Source organism: Passer domesticus, chromosome Z (assembly GCF_036417665.1).
Source record: "Passer domesticus isolate bPasDom1 chromosome Z, bPasDom1.hap1, whole genome shotgun sequence".
Lineage (NCBI taxonomy): Eukaryota > Metazoa > Chordata > Aves > Passeriformes > Passeridae > Passer > Passer domesticus.
The window spans coordinates 28,263,501-28,284,981 of record NC_087512.1 but is presented as its reverse complement, the minus strand read 5'-3'; the positions used below and the strand labels follow the sequence as shown (position 1 = coordinate 28,284,981).

General features: G+C 39.3%; 1 long non-coding RNA gene across 1 annotated transcript; it reads left to right on the top strand.

The window, feature by feature from the left end:
- Nucleotides 1–349: 349 nt before the first annotated feature.
- On the top strand, nucleotides 350–19,933 carry LOC135291459 (uncharacterized). The gene is made up of 3 exons (XR_010354251.1): nucleotides 350–373; nucleotides 17,765–17,873; nucleotides 19,762–19,933. It is a non-coding gene; the product is annotated as an uncharacterized LOC135291459 (long non-coding RNA).
- Nucleotides 19,934–21,481: the final 1,548 nt, after the last annotated feature.

Here is a 21,481-nt window from a genome sequence, read left to right as displayed (position 1 = left end):
GCAGTGACTCTTGATCTATTAGTGTTCGTATTTATAACGTGTTTCAACAAAAAGGTATGATGAGCCTTGTGTTCTGGATATTGGCTTGTCTCTGGGGGTGACTTTTTTCAGCTCTTATTATTTATGTCTTACCCAGAAGCACAGAAGTTGCATAGTAATCAACCTCACTGACACGAAAGTTGCATTATATCACTGTGGCATAGTGAGAGAGACACACTTGAGTTCTGTCAAATTATGTTTACAACTTTTGAATTACAAAGGTTCTTTATTTTGCTTGTGCAATGTAGGAGTGCGAAGGAGAGATGGAGCATTTGTGCCTACACCTGCATCAGTGGAGGTGGAGTGGGATTAACAGCTGACCATAATAACCAAGGTACTGAATAAACAAAGAGTCAGATGTTGGCACACAGCAATACCAGATTTCCAGCATTTTTCATGGGTTACAGTCTGTTAGAGACATCTTTTATAAAGCAAGACTTGATGTCCAATTTTGTACAGAGTCTGGTTTTGCTGCTCACTTAGATGACATTTATCATTACATCTGGATCAATGAATCATCCATAAGTATTTTGTGTTGCAGCCAGATCCATGGATTCTGTTTCTTGTACATACAGCCCACATGCAGGCTAAAATGGATTAAGGGCTGAAACAGTGACATATTCTCCACTTTTTAAGAATGTTCCATTTTGGTTAAGACTATTAGAAGTCATGAAAGCCTGTTATAAAATCTGAGAATACTCTAGGTTCTAATTTTTAAAATTTACACAGTACTGGTGATTACACACAGATGTGACTGCTGTGGTAGCTTAGTTGAAATGGGCTATTTATAATCAAAGTAATATATGCTTTAAATTTCAGATTGCCAAAAGGCCTCAAAAGAAGAATCAGTATTTCTGAAATATTGTCTAGATTATAGTATTGTAAACATAAAGACAAGAGCAACATTACATACTGCCATGAAAGTGTAAAACCATATGGCTTGGCATTGCATATCACATCATCAATTCCAGTCATAATCATCAGTTGTAATAGTTGTTGTATTTTTAAAATCAGCTGTTCTTGTCTGCATCTAACCAACTGTGCAACAGGACTACATCACAGAGCAAATTCCTTCTATGAGTGATCAATCAGTTCATGCCAGTAAATGAGATTTTATTGTCTTTATCTTACTTCTTGTGTGAACAAATGGAAGTTCTCAATTTTTCTTTTATCTCCATTGAACAGCAGAGACATGCTGACATGAAATACATTGGTAGGAGAAAAATAAGTGTAAAGCAACCTGTCTTGAGTGCTGTTTTATCTAGATATGAACACAAATATATGACAAATACGTGGAGTCTATTTCAGTCATACCTGATGCCACTGGCAGAATTTTAGCAAAGGAAATTTTGTGAAGTCTCCCACCCAGATCCTGAGCTTTAGGCTATATTCAGCAGAGGAGCCAAGAGGCTCACACAATACTGACCCTCTCATCAACCCTTGAAAACATTCATGGACACAAAAATATGAAATATTCCCTCAAGCAGATTTTTCAGTTCACAATGTGTTTACTTTGCTGCAGTCAGTTTCCTGGTGATTTTTAATGACTCAGAAGTTGTGGATATTTTAGAAAAGCTCATTCACAGGCCAGTTGTACCAGATATTCCAGTTGGTTTCTCTAATTATAAAAATGTGATAGGCTAGGTGATAATGTAGAAAGGTAATGATGGAAACAAGTCAAAGGAAGCTCTCCTTTGTGTTTGAAGATGCTGCCTGCTTGGCAGTGTATAGCCTGTTATTTGATGGCTTAGTTTAATTAAACTCTGAAATCTCCTGTATGCCATTTTTAAATTCCCTGTAATTTTTAATTTTGCTAAGCTCTGACAATTGGCATTTTGCAGAGTTCACTGCAGTGTAGGTTTTCTCTTTGCCCACAGAGGATCTAGGTTGTGTTCTCATGGCAGTTATAGAACTTCTACTGATCTAGGAACCCTATCTGAGTGTATTGTCTTGCAGTGTCAAGGCCTTCCCTCTAAACCACCCCTCCACCTCCTGAGTTCAGTGGCCTGGGAATGGGCAAGAGTTTGAGAGGGGACCAAGTGGGACAGCAGACACAAACTGATCGCAGGGATGTTCTATTGTATATGGCATCATTGTTAGCAACAAAAACCGAAGGAAAGCAGAAGGACACAGGGACACTTACACTCATGGCATTTGTCATCCCAAGCAATCCTTATAGGTACCAAGGCCCTGCGCTGTACATGTGCCTGGTGATGGGAAGGGAGTAAATTCCTTTTTTTGCTTTGCTTCCAGATGCAGTTTTCTTACTTAACTGACTTTATCTCAATCCAGGTGCTTTTTCAACTTCTTTTTGTGCTCTCTCCTGCTGAGGAGGGGGACTGAGAGGGCAATTGGGTGGATGTCTGGCAGCCAGTTTCTGTCAGTGCACCATTGTCTTACCTAAGACTGTACTTTAAAATGAGACTGACATGATCAATCTCAATAAACAGGTTTGGCACGCTTCTTTATACAAGATCATATTTCTGATGTAGGTTCTCAGGCATTAGGGTTACTTTTATTCACTCAGAAAGTCATTACAAGACTAGGTTTGTTTCAATGTAAAGCCCATCCACGTGGCCTGTGTTGACAAAGAAATGTTACTTTTCAACAGAGTGGTTTGCAAAAGAAAAGATAAAGGGTTTGACATATGTTTAAGTCAGTATCATTATTCAGACTTTCCATAGCTAGTGTCTTCACAGTGATTCAAAGGCCCAGGAACTGTTAATCCAGTTGATAATCAGGATGGTTGCTCACTTCACAACCAGCAGAAGAGATTATGTCAGTGTGAAATGCAGCTTCAGATGTTATTTCCTGCAAAGGGAACTGTGAAATTATGGTATTTCCTATAGGGAGCTGTGAAAGTCCATGAGAAGGGCATGGGGAATCATACAGAAGGAAAAATTAATTTGATGTGAGTGAGAATGGCTTCTCTAGTTTGTTGAAGGGAGGACAATACGTGAGAAAGTGAGGTAAAATATCGGTGAATGTTATGAATAAATGTAACTCTCCAGACAGCCCTTTCTTTGACAGAACAGTCCTGATTCTCTCAACCATATAAAATTATAATTAGTCATGTCCCAAACTCAGCACAGCTTGCTGAATAGGCTGTTTATATAAGATCCCTATAGCAGACTTAGGAGTCATGGCATAGGAAATGAATGCTAGGATAAAAATCAAACAGATTTTCCCATAAGAAGCTGTAGCACTGCTTCAGTCTTAGGGTCAAAACCAGCTCTATAAAGATGAAAGAGTCATTTGTTGTTTCAAGCTACGGCCTGGAGAATTTCTACAGGTGAATATGGTTTTTGTGCACAGTGCACAAAAGCTACTGCATCCACTACATGATGCAGCAGGATATCCTAGCCCCACAGAAAGTAGTGGAAGCTTTGGCATGCATTTGACAGAGTCATAACGTTATTAATCACTATGGCTAGCAGAAACTGGAGCAAGGGAGTGTGATGATTTTGAGATCAGCCGACAGGGTATGAGTACACAACTTTTAGGAGAGTGCCACAGACAGTGATACACAGTTGTTTCTTGTAAAAATGACAGCAAGAAGCCTCCTGCTTTAGGATAAACAGGTGGTAAGACTTTGTAGCTCAATGTTTGTGAGCCTCCAAATTGGAGCATGAAACCTTTGCCTGTAAAAAGCACATTTTGGAACATTTTCCCAGAGCTTATTAAGTATCAGGTCTGGATATTTAGCTGGAAACAGACTTCTTGCTTAGAAGCATTCTTTGACATTTCTTGAGGAAATTTGTGATGAGAACATTTAAAAACCAAAGCATTCAAGCGAGTGGCTTAACTTTTTTCCCGACTGAATGCTAATTCAAGCATGCAAAGCCATGCTCCTGTCTACGGTCACAAATCTTCCTGTTCTGCTTTTATAGAACACTTTACACTGGGTACTGTGTGCAGCAATAGAATTGATGTGTGTTATGATAATACAAATAGTAAACACAGAAATAATCAGCAGCACATGGGATTTTCACAAGGCCTTTGCTGAGGAGTCTGTAGGAACATCACCGCAGTGCAGCAGGCCACACAACAAGGGACAAGGGAGCAGTCAGGATGATTCTTATAATTGAAATTAACTGTATGTTGTTTCAATTAATTGTTCAAATTAGTCTCTTTTCAGTTACACCTCTCTGTAACAGTGTCATCTGGGATGCTGTGAGAAATTGAAAATGCCCTTATGGTCAGAATGCTCATCAATTAAAGAACTTTCTAATTAGTTCCCTGAGAAGAATTTATTGAAAGAATGAAAAATTTTGTAGGTGGGGTGGGTGAGAAGTTGTTTTTATTACAAGACCAGTTTTCCTCTCAGCAATAACATTATTTCTGTTGCCAAAAATAATTTTTAAAAAACCCTTAATAGAAAAGACAAGGAGACAGCTGGTTTGTTTCTATGCAGCAAAGAGTTGATCTTGTGATCTATCTTCCACAATAGTTTAGTAGCAAACAACACAACAGCTCTAAATCACTGTTTTAGAAAACAAAAGTCTGAAATAATCATCCACATGCCTACTATCAGAGCTGCTTTTTGTGAAGTCAGATCACGAGGTACGCTTTCAGATTTTTGGTCAGTGAGACATTTCCTGACAAGTAATGCTTAAAAATGGACAAGTTCTGGATCTGATTAAAATATTTTTTAATTTATATATATTTTTAAAATGGAAAACTGACATCTAAGATGCAGTTTCAAAAGTTTATTTTCTTTTCCCCAGTTTTTATTTGCATTGGAAGTTCATGCAGTACAGGGAGCAGTTGCTAGTAGTTGTTTCCCCTGAGGCTGTAAATGTAAAAGGACAGAAAGCTCTGCCTTAAAGCATGGCCCAACAGATGCTTTCTGCCACAGCCTGTAACCATCTCCATATCCAGGTGTTTCACACTGCCTTCCTATGCTGAGATTCAGTTTTTCAAATAGAATTCTTAGTATGGCACACAGCCCAGACCTTAATCCAGACTTCCAAAGCGTGTACACTAAACAAAGGCCTTCAATTTGAGAGTTTATCCACAAATTGAGCTATTTTTGACTTTGTCTAGCGTTACTCTGTATGCAAGTACAGCTTGTGAATGATTGTACCTTCCAATTTTCAGATGGGGGGCTGCCCATGAAGCTGTGGGATTTTTTCTTCTTATTCTCCATTAGGAATGCTGAGACACTTCTTCAGAGTTACTTACTTGTGGTGTTGCTTCAGCTCTGGTGATCCAAAGAAATTTTGTCACATAGATGTGAAAAAAATTAGGGAAATGTGCTATCTTATCTGTGTCCTTTATTATGTACTATGAACAGATGGCACATGACACTCTCATCAGCTGTTTGCATGGTCATTAAAGATATTTTAGCAACAGGACTTAATGCAGGTTCTTACTCCTCCTGTCCCATTTCTGGTCTTAACCTAAGAGAATGACTTCACTGTAATCACCACTGATTTGAGCACAGATTTATTTCTCTATCTCTATCTGTATATATAGGCATATATACATATTGATGCACACACACACAAATATATATATATATATATATATATACTTTAGTTAAATTACAAACCAGCTTCTATTGCAGTCTTTGCTTATGATTTCCACATCAAAAATCTGTGGTTAACCAGAATGCTGAATGAAGTGAGGCTCAAAATTTCTCCACCCTAAGCCTTGTTTATCAAAGTTTGCTGATACTTTTGGAACATCTTAGTGAAAGCAAGTTAAACACCACCTGAAATAGTTCATTTCTACATCTGCCAAATTAATGATTTTTTTCCATAGCATTTAAGTGGCACAAACTTTTTATTTTTTTGTGGGTCTCAGTACTGACAATATGATTCATTTAATAACTATCCTCTGACATTGACAGAGCAGGAGCTATTTGTAGACTATCTACTAAATTAAATACTTTTATAGGAAACTTCTGACAGGTATTCTTCAAACACTTATATCTTCTTATTCATTCAGTTGAAAAGAACTGAGCAGAAGAACTATAAAAGAAAAGAAACATAAAATGCTCAGAAGCTGTAATTTCTTCCAGATTGGGTCACACAGGCAAAGAGATTTTTGTAACCAGCAGTGTTTTACACACATATGTACTCCTTTTGCATTTATGACAATTTAAATCACTTTGATGTGTTCTTGGAGGGGCAAGGAGGAGCATTACATTGGAACAAAGCAGTGTTTGGCAAATGATAAACCATGGCTTCTCAAAAGCCAGTCATGCATTTCTCTGTTTACAGAGTATTCCTGGAGTGACAGTACAATGGCCCTGTCCTTTAGCAGTGTGCAAGTTCACAATGGTCTCAACTACCAGACCATACATTCCTGCTGCCTCTTTTGTGCTGGCATTAGCAGCTACTGTAGCTGTGTTGTGAAAATGAAGCTTTTCTTTTTTTAGTGGGATAAATGTTATGCAACATGAGCATTCCACATTGCTTTGGTTATACTGATTGTGAACCCACAACTGGTGGGATGATGAGAAAAAAAGAAGTGTCTGTCAGTACTGTGAGCTCATATTTACAGTCTCTTTCATCCTTGTTCTGCATGGGAAAGGACGACCAGCCAAAAGTAAGTCAGTCAGAAAGGCACATAAATGGCCTGAGGTTATTAGGGCATGCTGTTACTCTCTGCTCCTTCTCTGTTTGTAACATCTTCTCCATTGATTGAGTTGCTAGTGATTTCCTAACAGCACTTCCCAAGTGTCCTTCTTCTCCATGTTCTTTCTCTCCATATTGGCTCTTCTTTTTCTTAACATTGAGCTCCTTAAATTCCTACTCTGTCTGTATCTTCCATTTCCAGCTGATTCTGCTGCATATAACAGGATTGTACAGATGCCCTTTCCAGAGATTAAGGAACTCCACCATTTGATTTTGTCAGTCAGCATGCCCTGGTAAAGAGTTTTGGATACCAGGCACTACTGGACTTCAAAAATTTTGATGTAGTGGGTTTTGCAATGGATGAGTAGCCTGTGTGGTGATAGTAATAAGAAAGAAGAGGGATTACATCCTTCACTGTGATTAATTGTGGCAGAAGGTTTCAGAGTACTGTTTCCTAGATACCTTAGTATATTTTTTTATATTGGGATAATTTTTATTTTTTTACTCTAAAAAATACTGAAATCCTCTCTTTCATATATGAAGAGAATTAAGAGCTAGAAAACAAGATGTCTCTCAAAATAAATTTGTTTTGATCTAAACTCAGGTTTGATACTCTCATTGGACTGTTTTTGAATGAATTGAGAAGTGCCTGCAGGAACTGAGCAGGACATGCCAAGCAGGCTATGTTCAGGTTCAAACATCCATTACCTGAGTTATTAAAGACCCTTCACAGACAGCCCTTAGAGAACACAGCATCTTGAGACCACCAAGTTAGACTATTTGTGTAACTACATATGTACTCTTGAAGGCATTTTCTACAGTTTTTTTTGTGGAAGAGCTCTCATTCAAAAGAGAGGGCACAAGTGAATACACTCTTTGTTTCTGTATTGCTTGAGTATTGTTTCATGCAATTCTAAAAAAACAGTGTGTGAAAGATTATAAAATTTGTCAAGTGACTATAATGTACTTTAGTAGCCACTAATGTCTCAATGGGAGCCATAAGCCAAATGTAAGAACATATTATTTAAGCAACAGCCTCAAGATATTCATCATTACAATATGTTTAACTCTATGTCTAATATTGCCAGAGTCAGCTAAAAAAAAGGAGAGGAGTTGACTTCTCCATCTCTTTTTCCAAAGCAGATCTTTCAACAAACCCCTTTCTCTTGGCTTAAACCTTGCCTATCTCACTTCAACTATAGTTGCTGTTAATATTACTGCAAACATCACCACCATCGTCATCATCACTAACAAACAAAACTCTGTCATATAGATGAGCTTTTTCTGCCTGTTTTCATGAGGACTTTGAGAAAGATGTTGCGTGCAATGTGCTGCAGACTTTGTCTCAAATTGCTGTTTCAAATGTCCTTTTTTTGTGGACCACTTACTAAGGATGCCACTGGTAGCAGAACAAATATCAAAGACTACCTCTGTTTTTTGTAGGAGGGGTATCTGGATAGGTACTGGAAACTCTCTGAAAAGCAGTAGCCAGTGTAACCTGTAAGGAAATAGTGCTAATAACACACATCACTTTCAGCACTGTAGAAAAGTGTGACATGAGATACAGTCTGTGTGTTTCTGAGTGGGGTAAGCTGTGAAATGATACTGTCTTGAAGTAACTCCAAACTATTCACTCCTAGATTCCCAGATCAGATTCTGAGCTTCCTTGACCTAAAATGAAGGGAAACTCCAAAATCAGGAAAGCAACCATTGCTTTAATCTTTAACAGCTCCTAACGAGCTGTGAGGACACTCTATTCAAACAGGTCTCAAAGAAAAGAAGAGAGCTAAAAACACTGTAAAACAAACATGTTAGGCTTTATTATAATCTTCACCAAATCTTTTAAATATAGGTTACAGAGTCTCTCTTTTGCACTGTACTTAATTAACTTAAACCATCACATATTCCTCAGTTCTTAGTTTCTCAGTTCATGGTGCTATGGAATTGGCTAAGAACTGATTATAAGAATATCTTTCTCCTTTGGCTATAAAATTTTCATCTTCTAAGATTATGAACTTCAAGCCTTCAGTGTTAGGAGCTACAAATTATTAACTTCTGAGAAGATTATTTAAAGTGTGTGGAAAAGGACAATGTGAGACAGAAACTGAACAGGCCTGCAGCCAAAGGCCGTGATGTAGCATTACCAGGACAGGATGCAAGAATGCACCTGGATGATACAGAGCTGGCAGATGATGCTCCTTAGAGTGAAAAAGCATTTTAGACTTCTCTAAACCTTGCCAAGAACTAAGGATAACTTCACCAGCATACTAGGTGGAGGAGTAAACAAGAGGGTATTTATCCTGTTTCTCCTGTCCTCCTGGGTGTGCCAGGGAAATCACAGCCACATATGGGTCTTTCCTGCTTAAGTGTACCAAAAATGAGCTGCAGATTAACAGATTAGTGTATTTGAGAGGAGAGTAAGACAGCAATTAAATTTATTAAAATACTTTGAAAAGACACCTTCTTCAAATCTTCATCTGGGGAACTTTTGATCTGATATACAATCTATTTTGTGATGGGCCAGTCTGTTAAAGCAGGCACAGACAATGATTAGTGCTAATGTGAGCCAAATGTACCTGCTTGTTTTCCATTTTGTAAGGTTTACATTACATTGGTAGCATATAATGTAATTCTGACTGATAGGAAAAATTAAATCAGTAATTAATTAAGCACAACTCTGGAACAAATGGACTTATGGCTATTCCCAAAACATATGATACAAATTAGTGCTGATCAAGTGTCTGCATATACCTCATGTACTGGAACTTCCAATCAATCAGGGCATGGCTCGGTGCCCACACTATACAGCTTTTCCTAATAGCTATCTTCAATGGACAGAGAATGCTGCCAAGTGTGACTGACGAACCTTACTAGAATCTTGCACTTCTAGGGACTTTGTGTTCAATTCTCTAGCTACAGACTTCAGGGATTCAAGGAATTTTGGAGACAGCAGTTTTTCTGGATCTGAGTCAGACAGGCTTCAAGGCCCATATTGATAGGAGAAGCTACTCAGTGAACTTCTGTCTTCAGACTTAATTTTCCTTCCTGCACTGCTGCAAACAGGAGTGCTGTTTACAGCTCTTTAAGCAGCCAGGATTCTAAGCCCACTAGTTTATAATATTGCTGAGACCTTTCCAGCCACTTCAAATTTAAAGTACAGCTGACTGTACTTTAAAGCTGAGTCTTGTTTGCTTAAGAGAAGTGACAATTGCAGTCAAAACTGCTTCGTTGAGAAAAACTGTAGTCTGCATAGAGGGATTTGATTCTGCTTAGGAAAGAACCTTTCTGATTTCAGTAACAAAAAGGAATATAGACAAAAAGAGTGTCAAAATAAACAGAAGTGTAGGAATAGCCTCTGCTATTTTTTACTTCTGGAAAGGCAGAGAGGTGGTGCTTACCACTTAGTGAAGGGTGTCTCCCCACAGCTAAATGAAGGTGCCGTAACAGCGTTGTGCCGATTTATCTGTGCCAGGTAGTTTAAGATAGCATAGATAGAAAAGAAAGCAAAGCACACCCAGTGGCTCACACTTTCCTGAGAGCCAGCACCTTGGACTTAAGCTGTTCAGGAAGCTGGGCTGTGCACTAAGCTGGGCTGTGCTCTTCAAGCCATAGCCCGTTGAGCTGCTTGCTAACTGTGTAAGTGATAGCACCAGTTAGCTCTAAATGTTTTTAATTTCCTCTGGGAATCAGATAACTGTGTATTTGAGATTTTAATGGCCTTGTGGAGGGATTCAGCTACATCTAGCAGGTTCTGCTTTGCCTCTTGTTTGGCTAAATTAATTTTTTAGGCAGACAATTTGTCAAATTATTTTCGTTTGTTGTGTATTTGTGACTACACAAGAGGAAATATACCTTAAAGTCCACTTCCTCTTTAATTAAATTGAAGGATTAAAATTATTTATACTGAACTCCAAAGTGGTGGAAGAAACAGTAGATTCAGTGTATTTCATGATTCTTGTTGAATCCCAAGAGCACAACTGTTTTCTTTTCGTACACTTTAACTTAAAACATCCCATAACCACCGCCTGCTCCAATCTCTTTCCCCTCAGATCAGCACAACTTCCTCTTCACAACAGATAGCATTGCACCCCTTGCTTCAGGCCCCTGAAATCCTCCACATAGACCAGGTAGGAGCCTGGGTACAGGGAAGGGTTTTGATGCTCACTTGTGGTATGGCATAGTGTGGAACAAATATCTCCATTTAGCTGACTTGCCTCAGGGTTTTTATCTTGCTTCTGAAATGAGCAAAGAACATTCAAAGGACAGACATCTAAAACAATTGAAACAGCGAGAGAGAAAGAAGGGAAAAACCAGAAAAGACCAGAGGTTACTTACATAAATGGGAATTGTGAAGGCAAGAGGAGAAAGTACTCAGGTAAATTAAAAAAAAAAAAAAAGAAGGAGGAGAAGAAGAAATTATGTAAGATAATATGTATATGGGTAGCAAATTCCATGCTGCTGGAAGTGTTAACTTAAGTCTGTGTAAGTGATACCTTTAGCAAGAATGACACTTAAGAGGGGCTTTTGCAACTTCTTAATTTCATTTGAAGCACAAGATGTGTTTTGAAACCAAACTGGCTTTCTGAAGAGATATAGGTTATCTACTTGGAAATAATCTACAACACCTTTAAAGATTATGTTCTCAGCTTATGGTCACAAATATGGGTTCTTTCACCCAGTGAAAGCTGCATACTTCAGTGTGTATGAAGCCAATTCACACTTAGAGTCCAGGGATTTATTAATTTCATTTCTGTGCAGAGATGGGTGCTAGGTGGTAAATCTACAATGTTAGCACACTTTCAGTATGACTTTTAAAATGAAAAACTGGCATTTCCCATACATGTAAAAACCTAAATCTGTAGTCCTTGGCCTTGCATTCTCCTGTCTCTCTTTGACACAGTGCACGCTTGTTACATGGCACGTGCTCTGCAAGGAAGAGGCCTGTGTAAAGGGCAAACATAACCTATGGGCGGATATTTTACTATGTTAGTGACTAAGATGAACACAAAGTTCAATCAAGGTTATTCTTTAGCTTTATCAACAGTTTGGTTTTTTCAATAGTTTGATTTACATTGTCCTGTTCTGACTTCTTGAGTCATGGCTCTTGATTCCTGCAGGCTTGGCTCTTCCTTCTCTTTTAATAAAATGAAGGAATAACCTCTTTTATTTATCCTGCACTGTACTTCAGTAAATTTGTAATCCTCTCGTGATACTTTATTTCAACAAGCTTGTGTGTCACTCTGCCTCATGCCCTGGTAATGCACTGTTCACCCTTGCAAACAAGAAGGTGTTCTCCAGGCATGGTAGCCAAGGAAGATGATTTTTGTGTATAAACTTCTGACCCCATTGTAAACTGTACAGCTAGTGTAGATCCTGGAGATTCTTCCAAAGAAAGCAGCAAATCTATTGCAGGGGGCCAACAGCACAGGACTAGTCACAGGCAGGTTCTGTCAGATGCTGAGTGCCCTTACCTGTCACATCCCAGCACCCACGTGCTGGGTTATGTGGGAGAACAGTTCTGGCCCCACTTCAGGCTGCTACTTGCCTACCTGGGAAAATTTCTTCTGGAGTTCTCTCATATCCCTGGTACAGAATAATTCCCTTTCCAAGTTCAGAGGTGTCTCCCATTGTGTGAACAAATCCACACAAACTTTGGAAAAGGCTATGCAGTCTCTGGGGATGAGAAGCTGTTCTTTTTTGCACAATATCTCCAACACCATGAGAGCAGAGTTTTTCTCTGACTTTCTAAAAAATTCCTTAAAACTGTGAACTCCTAATTTAACAATATTTTTATAGCTCCTTATTCTAGACCTGGATCCTCTCACTTGAGATGCTCTTGGTTTTGGCTGTCATGCGCCTGCATGGAGTTGCCTTGCTCATTTCTCCAGGGAAGTCTCTAGGTAGATGGTAGGCTGAAAACTGGCCTTTTAGGCATATTGACAGATCGTTTAGCCCACACTTTATCTGTGTGGAGTACTAGGACCAAAGCTATAATGTATCTTCTGAAAATTACTGGAGTTCAGTGGATAAAACTGAGCAGAGCCTTCACTTACTCTCACCACAGCCTGAGAAACAGAAGTTTGGTGCAGTCTGCATCCAGCCTTTGAGAGAGAGAATTAGAGTAATCCAGCTCAGAAGTGATCACGCCTGGGTCATTGTGACCATTGCTTATCTAGAGAGAAGGGATGACTCCTGCTCAGCTGGAGGTGATAAAAAGCCTTCTTCCAGGCTTGTTACAAATATCCTGAGGGCTTAACTAGATGCAGTCTGTGAGATACCTTATGGAGGATAAGGCCAGTTGTTCAGCTAGGTCTTCAAAGGATTTCAACTCCGTAATCAGCTCTAACTCAGCCATACTGGCTCCTCTCGAGATTCTCCTTGGAGGCATGCTGATGCCCTGAGGGACATCACTGGTCATGAACAGGCTTTTAGTGTTTGCTGGCAGTAGCCATGGGTCCTGTTGAACTCCATTATTGAAAAGCCTGAAGCAATCCTGGCTGTGCTTCCTCTGGGACCCGTCTTTCAGTTTTTGTGCACACGGACAGTATCTGCCTACATGACAGCTACACTGTTGAAATCTGGGTTATGTTCCCAGGCAAGCTGTTGGTCATCTGCACGGAGCTGAGAAGATAGTCACAGCCAGCAGCAAATTGATGTTCCCCTGAGGAAAGGAGGAGAACTAAGACTATTAAGGCCTGACTCACTCCTGTTGCTGCTCCTCCAGAGCATCTCTGTTCCTATCCTGACACAGATTATGAAAAACCACTAGTAAATCCAGTATTGCAGGCTGTAAGATAAATTTCCAGGCTGTCAGGAGTATGTGGGCTCCCTCATAACTGCTCTAAGGCATCGTCTTCCATAAGGGCTTGTTACTCATCATTCCATTTCAGTCTCCAAATAGCTTCTCCTCTTAGTCAAGTTGTGGAGGTCCAGGGGGAGTTCTGTGTTTATCCAGACTACTGTTATACTGCTGTTGTTGCAATGTGTATGGTGTCCACTCTTATCAGACTATCTCAGTATGTTGTTTCTCAGTGTGTATTTACTGGACAACCCTTTGCTCTGAAAGGAACCATTTTCTGTCCTTAATTGAAGCCCTGGGAAAGAAAATAGTCAGCCCTGTTATGTACCAGTTCTCCTTTTCTCATAGAACATTTGCGAGGATACAGCCAGGGTAGCTTACCTCATCTCTAAGCAGTAAGAGCTTTATTAGGCACCCTTTGCAGCTGGACAAAGAGAACAGGCTTAATTGTAGAAATTAGGCTGTTTCTGTAACAAAATTGAGTTGCTGAAGTTTTGTACCAAAAAAAAAAAAATTAACCTCATGCAGCTGACCAACACAGCAATACCTTTTCAATTTAATACATCAGATTTAAATACATTTAACAAACCAATCAGTGTATTTTGAAGAAACACCCTCTATTCTTTCTGAGAGCGCAGGATTTGTTCATCTTCCTCTAGGTGCTAATAGTGAACTGAAGATATGAAACAAATCTGATTCTATTAACAAAGTGTACAGATTTATGCAGTTGCAATATGCTTGGGGAAAAGGGCGTTTTTTTATTCTGCGTGTAGATGCTTCCTACAGCAGGCAGCAGAAACATCCTAACAGCATAGTGGGATTTTCCAGCAGGAAAATCTCCTGGGGTTCTAAAAACAGGCTTTTGCATTTTGTAGGTGTGGAAAAAATAACACGGGCCAATTCTCACCTTAAAAGTGGTGGGAGGAGAAGTGGAGGAAATCAGACAGAATGTTTTCCATTTAATGTTACTGTTAGCTGTAAATATCTGCTTAAGGTAGTATTTTTTCAGTTGAGTTCCACAAAACTATGCAGAATCTCCCTGTATGGAAGACAATGCATGCTCTGTAATATTTACTGTGTATACAAAGGAAAACAATCTCACTATAAAACAATTGGAATGACAGAGGGATACATATGACAAGTAAACAGTTAGGTTTTTTACAATCTTCCTTTAGAAGATGAGTTATTTTTTAATTCTGCACAGTAGCAATGATCCTCCCAGTCAACAGAAGATATTTGATACAAAGAACATATTGTATGGGTATAAAAGTTAATGCAGATACTCTAACAACTGTTAAAGGCATTTTTCAAAGCATCTTGTATGGCTCTGAGTGTGTTTGGTAGGACATGCATGCCAACGCAAGATATGGTCTGGCTGGACTGAAGTGGAAATCAGTTAGGAGACAGTTTGTTTTCTTCAACTGATTCTTATGTAAAATACTCTCTGGTTGGAAATATTTGATAAATATTAGTAAGCATAAACCCTAATTTGTGACAGTCTTTGCATTTTCTCAATCCTTGAGATAGAGATGTCAAAAGTGGGCATTTTATTACAGTTCAAGGAATGGGTTGTCTTCCTCTATTACAGTTGAATGAATGCATCTTTTTGCATGTGTTAGTGGATTATACTAGTTTTAAAAAACCCAAACCTATTGCATTGATTAATTTTATCCCACTCAGAGACTGATTGTCTTAATAACACTGAGATTATAAAGAGGTTTCTGTACTGATGATCAAAGCACATGGGCATCATGACATGTTTCCTAAGCTGGGAAAAAGAAGGTGGAAAAAAACCTGTATGGGTCTGAGAGAGATTTTGTAAGATGTAGAGAAGGATGCCTCCTTTCAGAGAGAAAGAAACTCTGGCAGCTGTTCTTGAAGGTTGTTCTCTGTTCAGAGACTTTATTTAAGTGTGAGTTTATGCTTGTCAAAGTAGGACATGGAAAACCACAAAAAACAAAACAAGATTCTTTGTGAGCAATGCCCTTTAAAGTTTGGGAAGCCGGTAGTATGGTACTGAATGCCATTTCTTGGGCTGAGCGAACTTTCTGCACTGAAAAAGTTTTCTTATTTCAATTATTTTGTGTGCTAACTTTCTTAGTTGACAATATAGTTTTGAAGTGGAATCTTCAGTGATTTTGAAGTACTTTAAAAAAGACTGATAATGTAGAATAATTAATTAGTCACAGTGGCTCTTGACATCTCAAGATAAGTCTGGCCTACTTAACAAGATGACATGATGGAGGGACTACAGATTTGATTAAAGAAGGACTTAGGTCTGTCAGGGATGAATAGGTCACTTGGTTATTATGTAAATGCTGCTTGCAGAAGTTTTTTGTAAGTAGCATGGTATATCAGAGTGATGCATTCTCCCAGAAATCTGCAGTGGGAGAGGAGGAGTAGTAAAGGCAGATGTCAGCTGCATAAAATAAATTACTTTTCATGAAGAACTTTGGTTGAATGACCAAGCTGAGTTACACAAGTTTAGCTGCAGCTACTAAAAAGGTGCTCTGTATCAAGTAGACCTCCTTCTGTAAGGGAAAGGAAAATACAGAATAAGCCCTTGTTTATGGTGTTTTTAGGGAAATTTCCACCCCCTCTACTGCCCTGTGAAGCTATGGAATTGGTTTTCAAAAAGCACACTGCAGAATGCCAGTTCTCCTCAGTCTTTGCAGATACTCCTGTTACCCTCATGCAGTTCACCCTGACCTACTCTGCCAAACAGAATCCCCTATCACTGCAGCAGCAGCTCTGCTCCCTGAGCCTGCCTTGGGACGGACAGCATGCTCTGCCATGAGATAGCAGAGCCCAAGGCGTTCATACCGCTTCACAGGGCCTCTCCATGGGGCTGGAGGAAAGCTGCACACCTGCTTCCTGACTGTGATCCACTTCTTTTCCTAGACACCATCTTTATTCCCCCCACAGAAACAGGCATTGCCTATTTTATCTGGTAAAGCAGACTACTGCACTGACCTATTCCCTCCCTAAAGTAATTGCTTTTCAAGAAAACTGAGACAATCAGCCGAAGCTGTGAAGATGTAATGTTGAGTTGAACATGTTATACTACCCAGGAAGCTCCCATCCAAGTGTAACATTATTAGATTGGAGCAGCTTTCTCAAGGAGAGATTAATTTACTGTAATTGAAGAACAACTGTGTGTGAGTGAATGGGAGTCCTCACAGAGGGTGAAGGGTTAATAACCTTAATTTACATGCTGAACTGATGTAGTGCTCGAGTCCTTGTGTGTCAAACCTCACAAAGTGCCACAAAGAAGACGGGGTGAGCTTTTTGATTATTATCATTGGTAGTGATGCATTTTTAAAAGATTAATAAGAATCCTTGTGTCACCTGCTTAATTTGGGTGCCTGTGCCAGGCACTTAGTTACATCTCAGTTTTCATCTTTAACCCCTCTTCCCATTTCAAATCATTAATTAGGAGCCTGGAAATAAGTCAGTTCTAAGCTGGCACAGGGACACTATTTTTAAATGAAAGCACACATTTTGAATGAAAAGCTTGGTATGGCCTGGGTAATTTTACTGTTCTGCCCAGCTAGTGTTACATATCATGGTCATAAATTGACTGTTCACTTGAATCAAGTGCCCAGCAGACTAATGGGGCTGTGGCAGTGTGCAGACCACAGACGTACAATTGCACCCTTTTTCTGTGTGAGTGGTTATTCTCTATTCTGCTGACCTGAGCCACCAAATCAGAGATGTCTCATCTTGATGCCTTTTGTTGTTGTTGCTGCTGTTTTTGTTTTCTTTTTTCTTTTTTTTTTTTTTTTTGGCGGGGGGGGTGGGGTGGGGTGGTGAGGTTTGTTGTTGTTGTTTTGTTTGTTTGTTTCTTTCTTTCTTTGTTTCTTTCTTTCTGGATCCCAGTCCTGTAAGACTAGAAATTAGACCGACATAGTCCACACAAGGTAGTTAATTAAAGAGAGCCTGCTGGCAGAAAGATCAGTATTGCTGTGCAAGGTATGCAGCTTTCCTGGGAAACATTTATACATTCACAGATTCAAAACCCCTGCAGTAAACCCAGTGCCATCATAAATATTCAGCATGTCCTTTAGTGCCTGCTTTTTTTGATAAAATGTTTGTTTACATGGCTTAATATCTCTAATTAGTCTGCACTGTTGCTTAACTGCTGATGTAATTTGCATTACAATTATTCTTTGTGATTGGTAACGGAATAAATTTTCTTGAAGTATTATTACTATTTATGCTTCATTTTATGACCATGTTTCATGGGTCCTTGTGTAAAATATTGGGTTTTGATTTGGCTGAGCAGATATTCCTGTGACCAGTCTGACCAGCTATCTTCCTTCTCTTTCTTTTGTGTTCACAGGTCAAATTATCTCACTGAAACAAATGCTGCCAAGTGCTTGGTATTAATAATGCATTGAAAGCTGCAGCCACATCTGATGTTTTCTTCACTCTTGAGGAAAAGGATTATTGTAAGCCTTGAATGTTCCTTTCATTCCTCCAGTTAGAGTAATCTTGAGGGCTCTCAAGGTACTCAGGGAAGGCTTACAGGAATGTAAGTGGGCTTTTCTGAAACAAAAAAAAAATCCTACTTTTTTACTTTGTTACAAAGGAGTGTGTCTCCTGCCATAGAAGAAGGAAAGGTCTGCAATTACATGCTACCTAGTGGATTAAAAATGGATACCACTTTCACTAAATTATACAGGATTGTTTCCTCTTATGTCTTTTTATTTGTCAGTTCTTTTTTTCCCTGGCTCATACTTAAAGAAGTCAAAATATGAAGCATTTTCATCTCATCCCAGAGCAGAGGTCACTGAGGCTCTGAGCATCTGTGTATGATCGAGGCAACCTGATGTAAAGCCCTTTGCTGGGGTGCCAGAGTCCTTGGCACTGATCTGAAACTCTGCAGTCTGGGATCAAAATAGAGGTGTCTGTGCACTCCATCCCTGCAAAGGATGTCCATGAATAGTGGTGCTAACTCATCTTGGAGCTGCAGGGAGACAGCAAGTAAGACACAGTACGGATGGGTATTTGCAATCCTATCCATCTCTGTTGGACCCAACCTTACTAGATGACCCAGCAGCCTCCACAGCAAATGGAGGACCAATGCATTTGCCCTAGAACCTTTCCCAAGTGTCATAATTTTCTTTTCATAACATAGCACAATTAGTTACAACAGGAAAGGCCGAGGGTATGTTCTCCCTCACTTGTCCCAGACCAAACCTGCTGGCGCTCTCTCCTGGCAGCAGGAAGATGTGGCCGTCAACTGGTACCGAGAAGAGCTGAGCTCTTAGCCCTGTGGAAGTGCTGTGGTAGAAGGCAATCAGTTTCCAAATTGCATAGTATTTTTTTGGTTCTCTCTGGCAGTACACCTGTTTTTAGGACACCATGGTCACCCTCAAGGAGTTTTGCTAAAAGATTTTGAACTACTTCCTTTACAATGTGTTTCTGAATATGCATTTTATTCAAACAAGATCTTACTGTATTTTCTGCTTTTCTTTTGTTGTTTTCGATTTTATTCCCTGTGAATTGATAGAAGTGATGACCACTAGTATCACTTATGCATGGTCTTTCACCTCTTTCTCAGCCTATATGCAAACATGCCAAAAATCCGGGGTCTCACATGCTTCCTGCTACAGCTGTGTAGGTTCTCATGAGACAAATGCACCTAGACAGGTCATTATCTTGGGCTTGCACTTCTTTTTTTCCAATGCAATCCATTTGACAGTACCCATTTGCAAACCTCTGTCTGTTTAGAGCACTAATTTCTGACACAGGAAGAATGAAAATCTAAAGGAGATTTGTTATGGCAAGTGGGAGTCTGTCCTAGATAGCAGACAATGTGCTATTGGTTTTAATGGCACTGGGTGGTTTTGGTAGATTAACACCTTCTCACATGAGCTTGCAGGTTCACCCTGCAGAAACTGATAAGGCATTGGAACCCACATCAGAGGAGTGAAAGGACCATTTCCTGATTTTATAAACCAGACATCAGAATCTCAGAAATGTCTACATTTGTATTCTGGGGAAACCTGCAGAAGTACACTGTGCTTCACACAGAAGATAAATTTGTAAGCAGTGTCTGACAGCCAGGAAATTCTTTTGAAGTTCAAAGAAATCTTTATGCTCAACTTTTTACACTTGGTGTACTTATGGGCTGGTGTTTGACCAGAACACTGGTCTTGAGCATGATTTATTGGCTTTTGAAGTAATGAAATACCAGCCAAAAGAAATTTGAAACTATAGGTGTAGTGGGATTATTTATTTTCCTGTTTTAATGGTGTCTAGCACATTATAACTCTATTGTGCACAATTTCTCATATACCCATTGATTAAAACCTGCTCTTGAACTCTCCACAGGTTTAACTGGATTTCCCTCCTGGATCCCCATAGGACAGTCTCTGAAACAGCCTGAATGTTAATGTTCCCCATATCTTGTTCTGAATATTCCTCATGTCTTGTTTGTCTTCTCTAACGTATCTCCCCTAGTCCCCTAGGAATGAGGCCTTTTGTCACAGTATGTGATTTGTCCCAAAGGAGTGTTTTTTTGGTTTTTTTTTTGTTTTTTTTTTTTTTTTTTTGATTTGCTGATGGAAGGAGAGACTAGGGTTGAGACTGGAGTATGTGTAGAGAGAATTACATGTAACTTTGAGAGATGAAAAATTGAAAGGGGATTGTGCTCAGCTGAGTGTCTATAAGGTTAGCTTCGGAGTAGAAATCTGCATGGGAGGGAAGAGAATGAGTGAGGAGAAGCAAGAAAATTCATAGAAAATGGAATTATAATATTTGAAGATGGCTTGGGAACAGTGAATTTATTTTGGCATGGTGAAGAATAGAGGAATGTACTAATATGTTTGCACTGTCAGATGACAGGAGTTCTTCAAGTCTTGGAACACCAGCCAAAATCTATTACTGGTAAGTTATGTAAAAGTACTCCTTAACCAAGAAGTGTTCTGTTAATTCCTTGCTACATCCTGCTGCTGTGATAAAGAAATATGATTTTTGCATGCAATTGTCCAGTCAGGTATGCTTCCTCTGTAGCAACACAATTTTAGGTGATCCCAAAACAGTTTGTTGGAGAAACATAGACTTTATAGGAAAAGCTCATGGGAATGGATAAGAGAGACGGCAAATTGTTAAAGTGACTTTGAAACCATCATTTGGGAAGCACTCTTCAATGTTTACCATAGTCCTCTCTGCAGAGAGAGACTCCACAGGGCCAGTGCTCTTCTCAAGTCAGCTTGAAGATGTAAGTGGTTTGTGAACCTTGTGCTTGATCTGTGCACACAGGTAAAATTTCACCTTAAGGTGTAGTTTTTGTTGGAGTGAAGCATGAATCTTAAAGCTGGGTTTTGGCACAAGTGTGTGTTCTGTCTCCTGATCTAAGTTGTCAGGGTTGCCAAGAAGCTGGAGCTGTCTGTGAATACTTGTCCAGAGTTTATCCTTTTGGCCAGGTCTTTGCTTACTTAATGAGATCATTTCTGTAGCAAGACAAGGATGTGTCTCTTATCAGAAATTTAATACAGCCTCCGAATTTAGAATTATGCAGGTTAAGTATCAAGTCAATGGCTGTCAATTAAGTTCCTGCAAATTAATAGAAAGAGTATGCTTATTAAATCACCTTCAGAAAGCCAAAATATAATGAGAAGGCTTAGTTTCTTCTCTACACTTACTCTAACATTGCCATAAAATGGATTCTAAAATCAGTACAAAAAATGTTGGATAATAAGATGATGTTGTATTTTTCTATATGATGCCAATTACTATCCCTACTCAAAGATGCTCTAAAGCATTCCAGAAGAGATTCCTTCAAAAAAGGAAACTGGATTTGATAGACCAGCTCTTGACTACAAATATATTAGGACTCATCCCTTTCAATAGTATTTCTTTAGAAAAAGCTGGCCATGTTAACAGTGTCAAAAGCATTAGTAAGAGAAAAACAGGACCTTGACAATTGCCCAGGGTGAAAACTGAAGCTAAAGAAGGAACAATTCATGTGTATTGTGCTTATGCTGTGTGGTGTTGTTTTTCTCTTTGCACTGGAGGGCAGGTATAAGTACAGCCCCGCATAAAAACATGA